Below are 8,072 nucleotides of genomic sequence, written 5' to 3'. Positions count from 1 at the left end.
ACCATCATATTTAGACCACATCTAATGTGTAATCTGAAAATATTCTGATGCCGTAAAAATAAATGAAACCATGACTATGCAACATGGTGAATAAGCTGGAACACCTGATAGAGCTGTGTGGAACAGCACTGGCTTCACAGTAATATACACTCACTGGCCACTTTATTAGGTACACCTTGCTAGTACTGGGTTGGACCCCCTTTTGCCTTCAGAACTGCCTTAATTCTTCATAGCATAGGTTCAACAAGGTGTCGGAAACATTCCTCAGAGATTTTGGTCCATATTGACATGATATTGACAATGCATCACATTTTTCCCATCTTCTATTGTCCAATTTTGGTGAGCCTGTGGGAATTGTAGCCTCAGTTTCCTGTTCTTAGCTGACAGGCGTGGCACCCGGTGTGGTCTCCTGCTGCTGTAGCCCATCTGCTTCAAGGTTCCACGTGTTGTGCGTTCAGAGATGGTATTCTGCATACCTATATTTCTGTCAACAGTGTAATTCAAGTTGTTCAGAGGTTGTAGTAAAGCCAAAAATAATCCGTATAACTATCACTGTTTACCAAGGTCGGCAGGAACAAAGCTCCATTTAGCACTGGACAGATCGGATTGGACAGAATTTTACAGACATACGTCATTGGGGGCAGCGGTAGCTCAGTCCATAAAGCTTTGGCTTGGGAACCGGAGGATGGCCAGTTCAAGTCCAGCATGGACCATAAGCATGGAAGGTGGACTGGTAGCTGCAGAGGTGTCGGTTCACCTCCTGGGCACTGCTGAGGTGACCTTGAGCAAGGCTCCATACCCCCCAATTGCTCACGGGGCGCTTCTCCTGGGGCTGCCCATCACTCTACTCTACAATCTCTCTCCAATGTTAAGATTCTCGTTGGCTGAAATGCATATGTTTTTACATTCAGCCCGTATCAGTGTTCATATAATCTAAACTTGTGCATATGATGCTCCCAAGCGACATTTAAGAACCTTATTTACACTTCAGGCCTCAGAAATAACCCTGAAAAGACTGGAACTAAATGAACAAGTTCCATATGTTGAGAATAAAGGATGTTTACCACTTATATTGTATCTAACAGCAAGCCAAGAATGTCTGTGGCACATCTGTGACCAATCTAGATGTACTGTATCTACCTGGCCAACAGTGAGATAACACAGCATGCTAGTTAGTAAACACTGCATGATCAAAGATTCAGAGCAAACCTGTCCCAAATGTTCACTCTGAATTACTATCAGAGCAAACTAGTAAATAATACAGTTTACTGTGCTCATTTTATGGACTGCCTTTAAGTGTTGGCATAACTACTTAGAGCAGGACTGTTTCTGCCGGGCAATAAAGCAGCAGCAAGAATACACAGCTAATCAGTAATATACAATGGATGAGCAAATGTAGGAAGCAAAGACGAGAGCAACTAGACTTTTATAAGATGTCCGAAATTTAAAACACATGTGTACACACAGTAAAGGAAAATCGGAAAGTGGACTGAGCACATAGACTCAATACAGCAGCAACGTAAGATACACACAAGATATCTGTCTGTGTGCAAGAGAGAGATTGGGAGGTGGGTCAGCCTGTCTTATCCCCGTCTCCCAGCAAGGTATTTTTTGAATTCCCAGGTAGAGACACATCAGCCAAAACTTAGAGATGAGGTTACACTTCTAAATGATCTATAATTACCTGTTTACTAAGTTTGGAACTCAAAGTTACTGTATCATAAGCATTTATTTACACATGCATTTAAATGTATCCCAGTCGTGGGCATGGCCTATGTAAACTGGCATAATTTAACTTGGTTGCTCTTTATTTCAGACAAGAAGTATGTGAAAGTATGTGTTGTATGTATGACGACAGCGTGATAGCAGTGGGGTGTTCAGCCCATGTAACAGATGGGTTCAATATGGAGGAGGGATTACATCTAAGCCCATTTTATATTTTCATGGAAGAGATTAAAAGTTTAGTGGACAGGATGAGACAAAAACATCTGTGGACTGTGATGTTCACACATGACATAGTGATCTGTGGAGAGAGTGAGGAGCAGGTTAAAGAGAGTGGAGAGATCTGCACTGAACGAAAGAGGAATGAAAGGAGACCAATGGAATATTTGTGTGAATGATGAAATGATGGAAGGACAGAATATTTCTTTAGAGGTTTTGTGTTTACAAAGAAGATGCCCAGATGGATATAACATTGTTTGGAGGTTTCCATGGTAAAAATGAGAACAGGATTAACAGAAATATTGGAGTTGTTCTACATCCCTGGTTTCAGGAAGGCCTTAATATACAAACTTAATCTCATTCGTTTACCCAGAGTTGTAAAACAACATTGACATGACACTTAATTTGAACAAGAGTTTGGACTATTGCTTTATGTATTCTGCTAACTTTTGCTATAGGTCAGAACTGATGGACATTCCTGCAGACCAGAGAGCAAGTGTCTGGATTGAAAAAAAAAGACTTCAGCAGGCTTATTTTTACATTCGATTGTTACTTGAATGTTTTTATATTGTCCAATGTTCAGAAAACCCATCACTTTCCTCATACTGTCCATTGCTGCAGCTCGTCTTTAAGCCTCTGTCTGAAATGCTTGACTTTAGCTTCTGTGTCTTTAAGGCCCTCCTCCTGATAAAGCCCAGTCTGTCCTGATTGGTCAGCAGGCTCAGTTCCAGTGCATAAAGTAAACATTGGTCACCACTGTCATTTTACCTGGCTTTGTTAGGGGTGTGTCAGACTAGCTGCTATGCATGCATTATACAAATCAATGCCCAGACAGAGGCATTTCAGGACCTTCAGGAGCCGTGTTTTCTGTGGGGGATAGGAGCTCCCTTAACTGTGGACTTTGGGTTAAATATGCAGAGCTTTTACTTGCACATAAAACCTATGTAGCACACTAGTCAAAAGAAAACATGAAAAAGCATAGTGTGTCTCCTTTAAATTATAAATATGTGTAACAAGTCTAAATATCTATAACAAAATATTCAACCTCTCTAATTATCTAACTAAAAGAGGAGGGCAAGTGTTCAGTGATTATACACTCAAATCTGTTGATGATAATCTTAGTTTGAAAATCAGGATTTGGCCTCAGTTGCTCTCTCAGGATCAGTGTATTGACAAAGCTGCCAAATTTCAGACTTGCTTTGGTAAAACTTGTGTTACCTTTATGGCTATTTGTAGTGATAACCATGAAAGGAAATCAAGATCGAGAGTGTGCAACTAGCAAACACCTCACATGAACCGTGAGATCTAATCATGAGGGCCTTTTGTGTAAGCTGTGAAGAAGGCAAAGAATAACATTGATGAAATTGTGAAATAAGGTGTGTCCAATCAACTATCGCTAGATTGGAAAAAAAAAAAGGTTGCTGTGCCAGAGACATGATTCCAAAGTACTCATGGGTGTGTTTTGGGAGTAACATGCAATAAACCAGAATCCCAGCCCCCATTCCCATTGGAATAGGTTTGGCTTTGCGAGGCAGGGACTGAGTCACTGTCATGGTCAAGTCTAGACTTGGTTGGGCAGAAAGGGCAACTGCTTTAACCATAACCTTTTTTTAGTGTTGTTGCCTGCTGGCAGAAAAAAGGCACTGGCACATACTCAAATTTGGAAATTAAGTAAGACTGAAAAGCTTTCATGACAATATTCTATTTACTTTTGAGATGGTTTTTGACTTCAGTTCATTGTGAGGTAAAAATAACATCATCATTCAAGATTCATCCTGCGCTGCACGACAGATCTATTATTGAGTAAACCTTGTAGAATATCTGACTTCAAAACATCTGTGCCTCCGCTTTTTCGCCTTTTAGAAAGTTATTGCACTCACATGAATTCATTCAGACCTAAAAGAAACATACAGCCAGAATTCTGCTGTACATCATAGTGAAACTAAATTAAAATTTAAGAATTTGAATAAAAAATTGATAATGGTAATGGCTTTTGCCAAAAAAGATGGAGAGGAGGACAGAAAGCCCCCTGCTGTTTTCCACTTTAGTCTGGTGTTTTAGGAGAAGGACGGAAGAGAGGAAGACACAGAGAGACTGATAACATGAAGAGAAAGAAATGGTGTTTTAAAGGTCCAGTGTGTAAGATCCAACTGAAAGGGATCTATTAGCAGAAATGTAATATAAATAATCCTTGTGATGTTCTCACTAGTGCGTTTCATCTAAATTGTAGGAATTGTTTTTTTTTTTTTTACAGAAGTCCAACCTGGACAAACTAAACTCCTTTCTGGAGGCTACCACAGGTTCTCTTTCATGTTCGGAAGACAGCTGTATAGTTTTTTTTTTTACATTTGATTATTGTTATCATAGAAGATCACCATGCAAGCCCTTTAGCACAGTGCCATTTGCAAATATTGGGTGTCAGGTGGAACCCAATCCTCCAGTCTTTGCAGTGTCATTTTCATAAACTGTAGGTGAAACATTGAATGCAAGTGCAGTAGTTGCTATGAGAATCAATCATTAATACTCAGTAGTAGTTTTTTCTGAGTAATCCTGGTTTTTATAATTGTTTGACATTATTCAGCATTATTTTGAATGAATGAGTCATGACTCTTTTTTTGTGTGTCTTTTATGAAAATATAGTTTTTTTTCATTTCTATCTTGAACTGTGTTTTCCTTATGTTTGGATTTGTGTTTGTGCTCCTCTCTGTGCTCCTCTCTGTTTCCTGTTTTATTTTGTAGTTTCTGCTCCTTGTGTGTTTTCCACCAGGACTTCCTGCCATTGTCAGTTTCACCTGTGCCACCTGTCTCTAGTTTGTCATTAGTTCAGTGTGTATTTAAGTCTCTGTGCTTGTCTTTGTCGGTCCGTTGTCGTGCTTTGTCGTCTCACTACTGCGTCATTGTTTCTCCTCCCTAGTAAGATCTCCAGTGTTTCCTTGTGTCTCCCCTGATTTTGCTGAGAGCATTTATTTGTTCCTATTATTTTAGATTTTGTTTGTTTTCCTTGTAAAAGCCCTGCCTTCATTACTAAAGGACACTTTAGTGAAAACCTTTTTGTTCTGCATTTTTGGATCCGTCTGCTCGCTTACCCGCCCGCTCCCTCTAAAACCTGACAGAATGGCTCTCATACAATCAAGTGGGTATCACACGCGAGTGGTTTAATGACTGTGGTTTCCTCTGGCAAACATCAGAATGTTATCTAAGGGACTTTGACAGTAGCATGACTGTTGGTTTGAGTAAGTCTGACACAAAGGATCTCCTGTGATTTTATAAGAACACCTAATGAGTTTGTGACGAGAGAAGTCAGAGAATGGCCTGAGCTGTCAGAGCTGACAGGAAGACTACAGTAACTCAGATAACCACTCGTGTGTGCAATAGGTGGTCCTGCAAAAAGCCGCAGAATGATGGTTGACTGATAGTCATTAGGAATCAAAGGCCAACAGGCTACATTGATGAACCCTCCAACCCCATATGAGAGTCAACCCACACTTGTGAGAATGTATCCAACCAGACCCACAATCCACCAGCTGTCTCTCTCTCTCTCTTTCTTTCACTCAAACCTCCCATATATCTCCACACAGTCATCTTTAATGTCCTTGTCAGCCTCGCCTAATGCATCATAAACTAGAATTGAACCCAGCTGAACGCATTAACCCGCCCAACAGGCTTAACAGTCCCCTTAAATTCAATTAAGCTCCTTTTAAATTTCCAACACTCATAGATATAAATTCCCTAAATGTGTCTGATCCATGAATTATTGCCTGGAAAATCTACCAAATCTGTTGTTTGTGTGATCTTTCTTACAAATAATATTAAAAAAAATACCAGCATCAAAAACACATGGGTTAAAACCTCCTTGAGGAATTGATTGTCTCTGTGCAGATAGATGTTTGATGGATGCTGGTAACTTTATAATTTGGTCATAAAGATTAATGATAGCCAGGGCATTAGAGGATCTGCACCCTCCACTGTGTGTGACAGAGAGAGAGAGAGAGAGAGGAAGGAAGGGAAGGTGGAAGGTTGACTGTAATCACATCCCATATTACGCAATGTTTCTGTAAATGTAATAAATTACCTTCTCCTTAACACGAACTTTCAGCCTCTCATGTCATCATGTCCTGGTGCCTTTATGACCACAATTCACACATCTCCACGAGGGTTGGGTTCGGAAATCTAGCGCCGTTCAAAAGTCAAAAGTGTAGCTGTGTTTCACCCGAAAGTATTCCAACACCAGGACATGCTGTGCAATAGCCGAGAGCAGGGAGCCAAGAGCTGGGACCAGCTGCTGCTGCTGATGAGTCCCGGGAGCTCATAGCGTTAGTGGCAATATGCACCTTGTTGTTAGCGATCCAGTATTCACAAGAAGGAAGGGAGGAACATGCTGTGTGTTTGACTGCCTGAAGCCAGCCGTGGGGAGACAATTGATGATGAGTAGGAATATTTGGCTGTATTAAGCACTGCACCTCCTATTCAATATTTAATTATTGTAGTTGGGTTAGGTTTCATTTTTATGTGATCTTTTTACGTAAGTTTGGCACTTATTTCTACTTGTATTTCTAAATCAAGTATTCCTGAAACTGTTAATATGTTCAGTTGTTAAATTTCAACTTCCAAATTGCAAGTTCTCTGTCATTTTCTGCTTTAAAAAAACAAAAACAAAGGTTCTGTCAAAGTTTATGCACCAGAACTATTCAAAAAAATATTGCTGAAGCACTATTATAGTGGGGGGTGGGGGGGACATACTCAACCTTTGTCTCCAGACACAGATGTGAAAGCAGGTGTGGCATGTGGTGGAATAAGAGATGGCAGCCTGATGGATCATGTCAACATGAAGCAGAGTCCCAGAGGAAAGTTTCCAATATCTTGTCACAAATCACTGAAGCTGTTTTGATATCAATTTACACTTCAACATATGTCTGTTACAGGGAGTAGGAGGGAATCAGGGAGTGAGTTCAGACTTAGTCTCAACATGCTTTATGCGAATGAGGCATCTGCTGTGAAGCACCCAAATACTAACCCTTGTTGGTTTAGCTTAATTAACAGAAGTCATATCCAGTAGCCGTTCATATCAGTGTCTTCAGACCACTGGATATCTGCACACTTTGTACTTGGTAAAAGCCCCTTTCGCAGCAATTACACCTCCTACAGTCTCCTTGGGCAGGCCTGCACAGGCCCTACACACCTGGAATTTGGCGGTTCATCTCATTATTCCTGGCAGATCCTCTCAGGCTCTGTCAGACTGGATGGGAAGTCTCAGTGAACTGCCAGGTCTCCCTGCAGATGTTATATCAGGTTTAATTCTGTGCTTTGGCTGAGTCGCTCAAAGACGGCAAGAGACTTGTCCTTAAGCCACAACAGTGTTTTCTTTACAGTCTGCTGCAGGTCATTGTTATGTTGAAAAACATAGCCCTGAGGATTTTATTTTTTTTTTTCCAGACCTGGTTTTAAACTCCAGTCTCACATCTTATCATAAGTGGGTCAAACCTGGGAATAGAACGTGTCTCCAATGTCCACTTGTCATCAGATGTCCCTTTACCGCTCCATATGTAACATGTGAGTTTGTGTGTTGGGAGAGAGAGAAGGGTTGCGAGAGTGTGCTGCATGCAGATTTTAAGATCAGTCAGGTGATGAGCCTGTTGTTTTGTGTGAGTTTACATTTTTGTCTGATCAAATCAATTAAAGTTTTTCCTCTGTTGTATGAGTGACAAATTCCAAGCAGGCTGTCATGGCCGTTTTCCCCCCTTCATGCCCAGATCAAAACTACACCACCCTCTTATATTTGTTTTGCTCCCCTTGATGATCTGGTTTGTCTTATTTTAACATGAGCTGTGAAATCAAATGGTTCCAGGGGTGGAGCAGAGTATCTTATGAACAGACACAGGTTGTACTTTTTCAGCGTTCAATAAATTGTATTTTTCAATAATATTGCAACAGTGGTATGAGCAACATTGTGCCTGTGTAGATTCATTAATTTCATTTTGATGTTAAAAAATATCTGTATTTTGGTTGCCGTATTATATTTTTCAAATCAAGTGAATCAGACATTTGGCAAATCTAATTAGGTTGTTGATTAACTGCTTTTGTATTATACTTTGACAATGTCTCAAGTAGAGTATATAGTCAGTAAAATACAT

This window comes from Paralichthys olivaceus, chromosome 12 (genome assembly GCF_024713975.1).
Source record: "Paralichthys olivaceus isolate ysfri-2021 chromosome 12, ASM2471397v2, whole genome shotgun sequence".
Taxonomy (NCBI): domain Eukaryota; kingdom Metazoa; phylum Chordata; class Actinopteri; order Pleuronectiformes; family Paralichthyidae; genus Paralichthys; species Paralichthys olivaceus.
Note: the sequence above shows the minus strand (reverse complement) of the source record.